This window comes from Callospermophilus lateralis, chromosome 9 (genome assembly GCF_048772815.1).
Source record: "Callospermophilus lateralis isolate mCalLat2 chromosome 9, mCalLat2.hap1, whole genome shotgun sequence".
Classification (NCBI taxonomy): Eukaryota; Metazoa; Chordata; class Mammalia; order Rodentia; family Sciuridae; genus Callospermophilus; species Callospermophilus lateralis.
Genome location: NC_135313.1, coordinates 105,205,212 through 105,218,369, shown reverse-complemented (window position 1 = coordinate 105,218,369; position 13,158 = coordinate 105,205,212). Strand labels below are relative to the sequence as shown.

At 36.8% G+C, this 13,158-nt stretch overlaps 1 protein-coding gene across 1 annotated transcript in view; it reads left to right on the top strand.

The window, feature by feature from the left end:
* The window catches only part of Dpp10 (dipeptidyl peptidase like 10), a 622,276-nt gene that overhangs the window by 371,625 nt on the left and 237,493 nt on the right, over window positions 1-13,158 (top strand). The window lies entirely within an intron of this gene.

Below are 13,158 nucleotides of genomic sequence, written 5' to 3'. Positions count from 1 at the left end.
AAGAAATCACTCATTATCTAAATGCTGTCTTTCTCCTTCCACAAGTGCATGTCCATTATTAGTTCAAGTACATGCCCTGTGCTAAAATTATTCTTATCGCCTAACTTGAGTATGCCTATTAAAGGGGTGTGAGAAAAGCATGAAAGTAATGTTCTTTGGTTAAAGACACAAATTTACAAACAATTTTATCTTATGTACACATATTGACCAAGCTATAGAAACTAATACAATAATTCTATGTGATTGAAAATTTAACAAATGATGTAAGTAGGAATATAATGAGACAAAATTTTCAGAGCATTCATATGTCATATGCTACCTGGTGTCATTCTTTGATTAAGTGTTTCATGTGGCCCATGTGAGTGTATTGACTTCTACCACAGTACTGAGGGGAGGCTTGGTGAATGCTAGCCACTGTATTAATCAGGATATAAGGACATACAGACAGTCACCTTCTGTAGGCACTCATACATCTGGCTAATGTTTGAGGAAGCCATGTCACATGTCACAAATTCAGCCTAGTTCTGCTACTGAACTAACTGAAGAAGCTCAATAATTAGATCCATCGAAATATTAGGTACAAGTCAATGGAATGCAAAAAGGATCATAGTGGCTACTCTCTCACTATGATTGTTGTCAACATCTTTAATAATATGTGCAATGTGCAGAAATATGATATGAACAGCATTGCATTGCGCAGGAAATGGGCACTAATACTGTGTCTCTTCGCTCTGCCTTAATCACAAGGATCCTGCCTAATTTGTTTCAAAAGACCTTGAGTACTTATTTTTTTCCCTTATTTTAGAGAAGAAAAATGTGCTAGTTGTGGAAATTGTGAAAAATTGAGAAAATATTTAAAGTAAAGAAAAAAAAAACACACAATCTCAAAATCCCCAAAGAACATTCTAAAGAATTATTGTTGTATTTACCTTCTAATGTTTTTGTGCAAGTGTGTGTGTGTGTGTGTGTGTCTGTCTGTATGTGTATGTGTATGTGCACACATGCATGTTTTATAAAGTAAAATTGCATATTCTCAGAGGGGATATAAAGTAACATTTTTCACATTTTCAAACTAAATTTTTAAGGAATATTTTTCTATTGGACAATCATATTACTCAAACACAAAGTACTTTACAAAGCTATTGTCTGAACAAAGGAAAGCTGTCTAATTACAGTATTATATATCGTGCACTTTAAAAAGCTTGATATATTTACAGATCAAAGCATGTAATACCACACCTGGGTTGCTATAGAGATGTCTAAATTTTATCAAGATAAAAAAACTTTAACAATAAATGCATGTTTTAATAAGTATGCTAAAGACTTAACTTAAACACCCACAAATTTTTTTTAGAAGCATTGTGTGAAAATGCAGGTGCAAGGTATAATGTGTCTTTTAATTAGCTGTGTTTTTTTTTTAATTTTGTGTCTTTGATTCTTCTGATGCACCTTTTCTTCTAACTTATTTCCTCATTTAAAAATTGCTAGTAAAAAAGTTATGTCCATCAAACTTTTCAGACTTTGCTTGTCATACTTATAGCATAAGTGTGAAGAAAATACACACTTACAGACATATGTACACAACCTGTGTCTGTATGTATCTCCAGTTGTCCCTCATTGTTCGGGAGGCTTTGGTTCTAGTACTCTCCATGGATACCAAAATGACAGATTTTGGTATCAGATCCAAGTCCCTTCTATAAAATGGCACAGTAGTTGCATATAACCTATACAATTCTTCTTTATACTTTAAATCATCTCTAGATTACTTATAATAACTGATACAATGGATGAATGTAAATAGTTGTCATACTGCATTGTTTAGGAAATAATGACCAAAAAAACAATAGTATCTGTTCAATACACATTTTCCCCTGAATAGTTTCTACTTTTGATTAGTTCAATCTGCATTGCAACCCCCCAGAGAAACAACTGCATGCACATGCATATTCAAACACATATAAATATGAACATATATATGTACATTTGCATTTGCTTATTCATACCTCTCCCTCTCCTCTGTGTATTATCATAGCACTAGCATGAAGATTCTTATTATTCTTGAGACAGAACCAATATCATCTGATTTGTCTAAGAGTCATCATATGAATTTAGAACTTTGAAATTTTCTGAGAAATTAGGGAGGATAATTCTTAGGGAGCCTAGAACCTTAGCATCCAGTTTGTTGATTTGACAGTCTCTAAAGAAAAATGAACACTTATTAATAAGACTGAAGTTTACCATCATCATACCTTTATCATACCTTTTCTTTCTTTCTTTCTTTCTTTTTCTTTTTAAGCAAGATTTGAAAAACTTTGGGCCTGGTAGAAAATAAGAGCGACTTGTGTTAGCAATTAATATTTCATGTTACTGTCAGTAGGAAAGCCAGGGAAGGGTGACCTTAGAATTCCATTTGTAATGATACCATGTGGAAGGTATTCTGCTTGTTCCTTCTGCTGTGTTCAGGGCCTCAAAAGAGTTACACTGAACTCATGGTCTTGTGCAGTTACTTAAAGTAGAATTTGTTACTGAGTTTTACAAGAATGCAGAGATGTTAAGGCACTGAAATGACATGTAGAATCTGAGAAAACCTAGTAAAATAGTTAAGCCCCCTTATCTTCATGTGATAAACTTCAATACCCCCAGGAAAAGTCTGCAATCTTGATAGTATGGGGCCTTATGCCCAAGCATCAAGATACTGAGACAGTTGATCTGATAAGGAAGATGGTGAGTAGGAGACTAGCAGGACAGCGCAGATATGCTAGACAAAGTGGTGGTTCACATCCCAGCTAGGCCCAAGCAGTAAGTGCAAGATTCCTTCACACTACTAAGAATGGCATGAAATTTAAAACTTATGAGCTATTTATTTCTGTAATTGTCCTTTTAATATTCCTAGATCATAGTTGTCTATAGATCACTGAAACTGGAATATTAAACAGTGGATAAGGAGGAGCTACTGTAATAACAAATAGGAAACAGAACAATCAGAATAGGGTGGTTATGTTAAGAAACAAAGATATGGACACATACACTCTGCATGAGGCCCAGGCTTCCTGAGATTTGTAAACTCTGGGAATTTTAGCAGGATTCTTATCTTCTTTTCTGTGTCATGAATTAACTTAGTCAACAGTCATTCTTTCACCCACATACCCAGGAACCTGGACATCTTACTTCATTCTCCCCTCTCTTCACCAACCCCCTCCACTCTCCCTCTGGTCCTGCTGCCTCATTTTCAGGATTAATTTACATCCTCCCCCCCCCCACTTTTTTTTTTCCTTAATGGCTAGCTCTCAACATAGTATTAACTCTATCCTGAAATATTAAGAGATCCTGGAACCTGTTTTACTCCCACCAATCTTGTTTCCTTATCATCCCCCACATTTTAATCAGGGTAATGAGACAAAATTATAATGATTTGTTTTTCTATTTAAAGCTCTATTACAAGTTTCTTGCCCTCTTATACCTGTAAGAACCGAGCTCTACCTTTCCAGCTTTAGCTCCAGGACCTTGGATTTGAATGCCTTACCTATCTTTATTTTCTTAGGCATTTCAGACAGTCTTCAGCTCTTCACTCAATGGTCATTTTCTCCAGAAGATTTTCTTCCACACGCGGTTGGACTTCCCTGTCGACTTGGCACATTTCATTTTCTGCTCAGTAAATATCCTAATTTTCTAACCTTTCACTGAGCTATCAGCTTGTTGGTAGTGAGATGGTGAGGACTGACTTATTTTGCATTCCAAGTCTACAGCAGTGCCTGGAATGTGCTAGCAACCAATAAACATTTGTTGAATAATGTACCTTAGGCAGTGCGGTCTTTCAGTCTTAAAGGGCTTCCCGAGGGCTCCAGCACTCTCTGTCTGACTCCACTTTGCTGCAGCAGGACTTTCAATGGCAGCTCATTCACCTGCTGGGCCAACCCCTGTTCGTGGCCAGCACTGTGCCTATGAGGATATTTGAACCCTGACTCACAGGTGCTTAGAGAAATTCTCTGAAGTATAATATGAATCCTTGTGTGGTTTCCCTGGGAGCTGCTTTCACTAAATCCATCTGCTCCCCCTCTAGTTTTATCTTAAAATACCTTCAATTTTCCCTTCCTGTGACTGAGCCCCTCAGCTGCTTATTATCTTTGTCCTGCTGTAAGAAAAATCTGTTTTATTTTCCTTTCTTTCTTTTTTTAAGAATGAATATTCTGATACCGACAGACCAGGCTGAGCAGCTGAGTCGGTTGGTTACAGGAAAACTGGAGTCACCCCAGGCACCAAACTGTTTATAGACTGAGGGAAAAAATAAATTTAAAAAGAACTTTTTCGTAACGTTACTATATTTAGTTTTGATTTGTTGGATAGAACACATCTTTAAACATCATCATAAGAAAATGAACACTTGGTGCGGATTTAGAGCTCCCACTTGAAAAGACTTCAAATGTGAGGAGCTGGCTCCTCTGGGAACCTTTCACAGCTCTGTCATTAGTGTCAAGTGGAGGAGCCCAGAGCCCCTGTACATTTACAGCCTTTGTTCCTAAAGGATCAAACGCAGGTTTACCTTGTACATATACTAGCTAGGAGCTTGCCACTTACTCAGGAAGTGCCAGCTCTGTGTCTGAATTCAATTTGTGTTCAGAAACTGCCTGAAGCTGAATTTCAGGACACATCAGCACAGGACACATTGTTCAGATTATTCATGTGTGATGACGGAGGTAAAGTGGGAGGCAGAAAGAGCCTCCAGAATGTCCACATCCTGAAACCCAGAGCTGGTGAATATATTAAGTGACAAACAGGAATTAAGGTAGCAATTGATCCTTGAATAGACAAAGCATACTGGATTACCCAGGTGGGACTCGTGTCCACATGCATTTTAAAAGCAGAAGAGGAAAGAAGAAAAAAATTCAGAGATGTGACAAAGGTGGAGGAAGTAGGGCACGAGCCAGAGAGGACAGGCAACCTTTCTGATCTGGGAAATGCCTTCAGCTGACAGCCAGCAAGAACACATGGACTACAATTGCCAAGAGCTGAATTTTACCAATAATCTGAAGAAGGAAGCAGATGGATTCTTCCCTAGAGCCCAGAGACAACTGATGGCTTGATTTTAGTTCTGTGAAACTCATGCTGGGTTTGTGACCTACCAAACCATGAGAGAATGCATTTGTGTTGTTTGAAGCCACTAAGTTCTTGGAAACTCATTATTGAAGCGTAGAACAGTGATTCAATGATCTGTCAAAAGCGTTGATCACCTTATCCTTAATAGGTACAAAAATGCCTTCTAATTAGAACACTGTAATCAAATTATCAAGGAGAGAAGAAGATGTGGAAATGTCATCGATGGTGAAAGAACAAGACAATATTTGAGACAGTAATTGGTTAAATGGCAAACCGTAGAACATGATAAGTTGCAAATGAATTCTGTTGAGTTTTGATTAGAGTCTTAATGAACAGGTAGCAAGAAATGAGTTTTAGTTTCTTCTTTTTCCCCTCTTTTTTATTTGTTTTTCTTAGACATCCATGACAGTATATTTTGACATGTTATACACACTTATTAGAGTATAACATTCTAATCAGGATCCCAGTTTTGTGATTGTATGTGATGTAGATTTTCATTGGTAGTGTATCCATATATGTACATAGGAAAGTTGTATTAGATTCATTCATTCTATTGTCTTTGCTGTTACCATCCCTTCTTCCTTTTTTTTCATTCCTCTTTGTCTAATCCTTTGACCTTGTACCTTTCCCTTGTTTCGTATTAGCCTCCCATATCAAAGAGAATATTTGACCTTTTTTTTTTTTAAATTGGCTTATTTCACTTAGCATGATAGTCTCTAGATCCATCTATTTACCAGCAGAACTCATAAAGCCATTCCTTTTTATAGCCGAGTATTATTCCACTGTGTATGTACGCCATGTTTTCTATAGGCATTCATCTGTTGAAGGGCACTAGGTTGGTTTCATAGTTTAGCTATGATGAATTGAGTTGCTGTAATCTTTAATGTGGCTGTGTCACTATAGTATGCTGATTTTAAATCCTTTGGGTATATACCTGGGTTTGTGACAACTAAATCAAATGGTTGTTCCATTTCAAGTTTTCTGAGGAACCTCTGTACTGCTTTACAGAGTAGCTGTACCAATTTGCAGTCCCATAAATGATGTATGAGTGTGCCTTTCCCCCCACATCTTTGCCAATATTTATTGTTACTTGTTTTTATTATTGTTGCCATTCTGACAGAAGTGAGTTGGAATCTCAGTGTAATTTTAATTAGCATTGCTCTAATTTCTAGAGATGTTGAACTTTTTTTTATGTATTTGTTTAATTCACATTTCCTCTTCTGTGAAGTGTCTGTTCACTTCCTTTGCCCGTTTATTGATTGGGCTATTTGTTTTTGTTTTTGTTTTGTTTTTTGTTTGTTTTTTCCTGGTGTTAAGTGATTGAGTCCTTTATATATCCTGGAGATTAGTGCTCTGGGGTATAGGTGGTAAAGATAGTCTCCCTTTCTGTAGGATGGAAGCTTTAGTTTCTTGATCTCAACTGTCTACTAGAGGCTGAGCACCGAGCTTGGAATCAGTCTCAAGAACATTCTTTATTTGTGGTATAGTGGCATCATATCATGAAGTTGAACATTTCATGACACTGAGTAGAGATTTAGAAAAAAACAAAACAAAAAAAAAAAAACAGTTGATGTTTTTGGGGGAATTATTAAGAGCCCAGTTGGATAGAGCAGGAAGTCATGTACAGGTTGAATGATTTGGAAACAGAAGTGAAGGGAACAAATTCATCAGTGTTTTACCATTGAAAACGTCTGTAACACCTTGTGAAACATCAAGGGTAATGGACGTTTGCTGAAAGACAGCCACAAAGTTGGAGTGAACCCTCCTGCTCCTGCTCCCCCATAACAACTTCTTTAGCTCAGCAGTGGGCCAAGGGCATGGTACTGAAAATGAGACGGAATCGAGAATATTCTCTTATGCACCTTTCTGTAATCCAACAGAAATGCAGCCTGAGTTGCAACAAGTTTATGAAATAGTTGCATTTTGGAGTGTAAACCCCCTCAAACCAGGATGCAATGAGGCCATTAAAAATCAGGAGAACTGTTCAGATGATGCAGCATTCCAGCCAAAAGTGGGGGTATCTGAGGGACAGGAGAATTTATGGTGGACAAAGATAGCTCTTAGGACAGTTCCCAATCTGCTGCTTCTCCAAAAATGATATGACTAAGGCAGAGAAAGGCCCCAGCCTATCAGAAATGACACCAGATGTTGCCCCTGATGCTCATTGACCCCCAGGCCTAACGGTAGATGCAGACCCTACCTCTAATGTGTCTCCCAGCCTGGGGTTCCATAAAGCTAGGTTCCTGTGGAGCCAAAGGCTCAAGAAAGCCAGGTAGGACATTGAAAAAAGCAACATTGTTTCAGTATGAGGAGATGATTAGAATTCCTATCATCAGCAACTGTTAACACTGGGACTTTATATCACTTGACCAACTTCTCTAAAACTTTAGTTTCTTCATTTGTAAAATGGTACTGACACTAGTAATGTGCTCCTCTCAGAGTGAACATTTCTGTATTTTTGGTATAATTTCACTAACATCACATAAATCTTCAGCAAAATGTTATGTGTTATAAAGAGTTAAGTGTTGTTATAGCAATGAGAATTATATTTAGTCTGTGGGGACTGCCACAACAAAACACATGAAATGGTGGCATAAACAACAGAAGTTTATTCTTCACACTTCTGGAGGCTGGAAGTCTAGGATCAAGATTTGTTTGTAGGGGTTGTTTCTTCTGTGGCCTCCCTCCTTGGCTTGGAACTGACCTCAAGTGACTTTCCCTCTGTGTAGATGTGTCCAAATTTTCATTTCTTACAAGGACATGAGTCACATTCGAATGTGATTCACTCTAATAATTTCACTTTAACTTACCTCTTTAAAAATGTTTCCTCCAAATACAGTCACATTCATACATACAAGGGGTTGGGTCTTTAACATATGAATTTGGAGAACACAATTCCACCCACAACAATTATTATTACTATGGTTACTATTTATCCCAACTCTGTAGTTAAAATACTATATTTGATTTATGAAAGGCATAACTGCCCTCTACAGATAAAACTTCATTAAAAATGTGAATGTCTATTTTAGGTTCCTTTTAGACCTTAGGGTCACAATGTTACTACTTCTCAGGGACAATAGCAAGAAAGTAGCCTGGTGCCAGTGCCTTCCCTTTGCTCAAATAACCACAAAATTAGTGCCTTGGCCTGTGTGGTCTTTGACACCTTGATCATAAAAAAAAAACTGTCCTTAAATTATAACCTCATTTTTCGTTTTTGTGCAATGTATGGGCATCCAGTGTAGCAACTTTTTTTGTAGCAGCGCTAAATTCCATGTGGGAACACACACACACACACACACACACACAGAAAAAGAGAGAGAGAGAGAGAGAGAGAGAGAGAATACAAGCATTGTTATGCTTAGTTGATATTTTCTCCCCCAAACTTGAAACTGTATTTTCTCATTAGAGCCTCTTTCTTGTTAGGCATAGCGAGTACACTGGTATTTTAGGAAGAAGGCCTGTGTCCCAAATTCCCAGTGGTCCCCTTTAAATCCAGGCCTCAGACAAGCAAAGATATGGACAGTGAGCAGCATTTATCCCAGGGAAACTGATCAAGAAAGAGAAGCCACCTGGATTAAATAAGTCAAGGAAACCTGCATACTCAGAACCATGATTTGATATGCTAATCACTACAGAAGCATGTTTTATTGGTCCATTTAATTTGGTCTGGGGAGAAATTTCCCATAAGGATTTGGGGATTTTGCAGACCTAAGGCACTAACATACAAAGCAAAGTTGGATTTTGCTATATTAGCTGCCCCTGTGGAATCAGTTCATCAAGGCTCCTAATAACTAAAGCAATGGCTTTCAAACTTTAATGTCTTTAAGAATTATCTGGAGAGCTTGTTAAAATGCTACAGGCTCAGGAGATTCTGATTCATTCAGTCCTGAGTGGGATCCAGAAATCTGTACTGTATTAAGCCTCCTATACCACCCTAGGCAATTTTAATTTTTCATGTGAACACTCATAGAGTGTTTATTATATGTCAGACACTGTTATAAGCATTTTATAAATATTAACTTATTTGAAGTCATAAACCCCAGTGTTTTTGAATTAGTATTTTATAGGAATGAAATGAAGGCAGAATTTCTTACGCAAGTACAGCACTAGTAGGTGGCAAGGCTGAGAGCTGAACCCAGGCAATTTTGTTCCAGAATCCATTCTTTTGGCCACTATGTTATGCTTCCCCCTTATTTTGATATAAGTTTTCCACTAGTTACACTTTGATAATTCTTTAATAAAATTAAAGAAATCCACATAGGTATAATCACTGACCCCATATAAAAATGGTTCCTATAAATCAATATACCGTTTTTGAAGAAAGGAAAACACAAACATTCATTAAATATCTACTTTATACCAAGAGCTCTGATAACTAGACAGTGTTGAAAGATATTGTAAGAGAAATAATTTTAAAATCCCAGAATCTTAGCTGACAGTTTACAACTTCACTGAGTTTCTCTTTGGCTGAATCAACTCAATCAAGAAAACAAATGAAAGTCAAGCTTTCTAAGTTTTCAGATGTTCAACTGCTGCTAGATACAAGCACAGGGTTCATCCAGTGCATGATTTCTTAATTTGCCCCCAGTTTTCTTTCTTTTAAATAATTTGTAATTGGGAAAAATCTTCAAAATTGCAAAGATATTAAAAAAATAGTGCAATGGAACTTTAATAGCTTTTACCCAGAATTACTTACTATTCATATTTTTATCCCTTTAGGTCCCAAATTTGTATTGTCTCTCTCTCACATTGTTTCTCTTTCTGCCTACATGATATATACATAAGTTTTTAGAACTGTTAGTTTAATAAGCATTTCTTCATAAGGAAGGTTGGGTATTTTATCCAAGACAGTTCAAATAAGTATCGAAGTGATTGAACATAATACATTCACTTGCCAGTCATTTTTCAGAACTATAGAAGCCCTAGTGATACTTAGTTGCAAATATACTCATCTGGAAGGTCCAAGGAGGTTTGCTGGTGCTTTATACAGGATGGGACATTGGAAGGGATGGCTCAGAGACTGGGTTAGCCCATATTCCTTGACTGAGTGTCACACATGACCTCTATAATATGATGCTTTTAGTATACTTGAATTTCTTATTTACAGGATATCCAGGGATTTCAGAGCATAAGGTATTAGAAATCTGTGGCCATCTTTAATCTTCATATTTTCTCTATCTATTCTATAATGATGAGCTCACTGTCACCTGGTGTGGTCATGTTCTAGGCTGTACAACAGAGAGAAGGGTAGAAGTGTGGAGAATGAGAATACAGATTTCTTGACTCTGAGGAGAATTTCTGTAGCCAAAAAATAGAAAGTAGTTAAAGTTGATTTTTGCTGTTCTCCAAATATTTTTGCTTTGTATTGTTCTGTGAGGTGAGGATTTAGACAAATATGTTGAATAATTGAATTTAGTTCTAGGAAACAACTCCTGCTCTGTCTACGAAATTCCTAAGTCATTGTTTCTCACATTGCTAAAATTGTGTATCATATTGACCATTTTTACTGTTATTAGAGTACCTCAAAGCATTTTTTACCTACTTTTAACTTTAACTCTATCTCATTTAATTTTTTAAATAAACTTTAATCATTATTATGAATAGGAATCCATTATCATTTAACATAAGTAAAGATACCTCTGAAAATGAAACTGGGAACTAAATATTGTTATTCTGTTCTAGCAAGTGACATATAATCTTCTTGTTAAAAATAAAAAATAAAAACAAACAAGCATTGCAGATAAATTATTACCAAATCAAGAAATTTCTCCTGATTTATAAAAGGCTTGAAAGATAAGTGAAAAGAAATAATTTAGTATGCAAATTAGGGTTACACTGTGCTCTGCCTGAGAATCACATAACATCATTTCCTGTATCCATCATGGCACCATGCATTTGGGACTTTATCAGCTAGATTTTGCAATGTAAAACCACTCTGAAGTCTAGCAGTGTAAAATAGCTCTCCCTTGAGTTACTAACAAATTTATAGGTCCTTAGTTCATCCTGTGTCTGGCTGGACAGCTCCCCACGGCTCTACACTCTGTCACCTAGGCTCACCATATAAAGATGAATGGGCTCATATAGCATGTCTCACATATGAGACAGGTGGCCTTTAGATATGACTAAGCTCCATTGTCATGTGGTCACTGATCCTGAAGGGGATTAGCTGAGATTTGCTCACATGATCCTAGCAACCAAAGAAGGTAAGAGTCTGGACCTGAAATTATTCCTATCATATTCTATTGTTTAAAATAAGTTCTGATTCAATGGGTAGAGAAGTGCTTTCTACTTTTTAATAGTATTAGGGGCAAAAAGCTGTGGTCATGTAAAATTCTCCAAGGGGCATGCCTTTTCTTAGAAATTATATTTCAGAAGAGACATATAGAGAAAGCATACTGTTTACCAGAATAAAGCTTTAACTTCAAGCCCAGAACTGGGTGAAATAATATAGGAACATTTAAAAAAATACTTTTATTTCTTTAGTAGTAAGACATAGAATGGCATTTTCAAGTTGTACTTCATGACAAATTTGTGTTGTGTTTGGTTTTAAAAAGTATTATGCAAACAAATATGCAATGCAAAACAACAAGAAAATGCTATAATACAGAAACTATTCTGAAAATTCACAAAGTTTGTGTGAATATGTAAAAGTCAGTGAATAAGTTTTCTCAGCGTTTTCCAAACTGACCCAGAATATTTTGGTCATGGACCTCCCAAATTTCACTCAACAAATATTATTCTATTCCTATTTTGTGCCAGGTCCTCTGTTAAATCTTGGGACTTGGTCATTGAAAAAAGTACATGTAGGTTCCACCCTCAAAAATCATCAAATACAGTGAGCTGTGTATTACCCAAATGACTATGCATCAAAAATCATACACATAAGAACTGAAACATTATGAAGAAAGCATACTGAGTAGTGTATAAGTATCCTATAATATTCAGAGACCTAATTTAATCAAGACAGGCAGGTAGATGAGAAAAAAAAAGAAAACTTGCATCAACCATAAGGTACCTGTGGTCATCAAAAATAAGATGGGAACATAGTTTGTGAAAATGTTGGGCTATCTATGCTAACCAGTGTAAGATCTGCTAGTCACATGTGATTTTTAAAATTTAAATAATTTAAAAGTTAAATAAATGTAGAAGTCCAGGGCCTCTCTGCTCTAATCAGATTACAGTTTCTCAGTACCTAAAGGTCACTATGGTACTATAGAAAATCATACAAAATAAAAATCTTTCCATTTCTATAGAAAATTCTTTCAGGTCACCTTGCCCATGGGGCTGGGGCTGTGGCTTAGTGGTAGAGCGCTTGCCTTCCCCATGTGAGGCACTATGGGTTTGATCCTCAGTACCACATAAAAATAAATAAAGATACTGTGTCTATCTACAACTAAAAAAAATGATAATGAAATAAAAAAAATTTTAAAAAGATAGCCTTGCCCATGCTCAAGGCTTAGCAAAAACTAAGACCCATCAACCAAGTCCATATAGTGGCCTGTTTTTTTCACAATCTGCAAGTTAAGAATATTTGAAACATTTTTCAAGGGCTTGAGGAAGAAGGAAGGAGAGAAAGGGAAAGAAAGAGTGAAGGAGGAGGAAATAAGATAAAAAAGGGAGGGAGAAAAGAAGGGAGAAGCAGGACAATTTAGTGGTTCCTATGAGGTCTGAGAAATAGAATGTTTACTCTGTGTTTCTTCATAGAGAAAGTTTGTGACCAGGGCCCTGGAGCTTGCATCCTCCTTCTTGCTTGTCCTTCCAAGGCAGTATTAGCAGCTTGGGTGTGCTGCTTGCTTAGAAAGCTGCATTTGACACTGCTTGGTGACCAGCAAAACATCATGCTGCCATTCCATGGTTCGGAGTTGTTGCTAAGCAGCCGCCATCCAGGCTAGGGAGTTCAATTTTGAGCCATGGCATCTAGTGGAGCTGTGAAGACAGTTGTGGCTAATGGAAGATAAGTGAAAGTAATGGCTGTCATTTGGGGTTCCAGGTGATGGGATACTGGCTGATGACTCATGACAATCTCCTTTTCCTTTTTCTGCCAGTTGGAAAATGTTATGC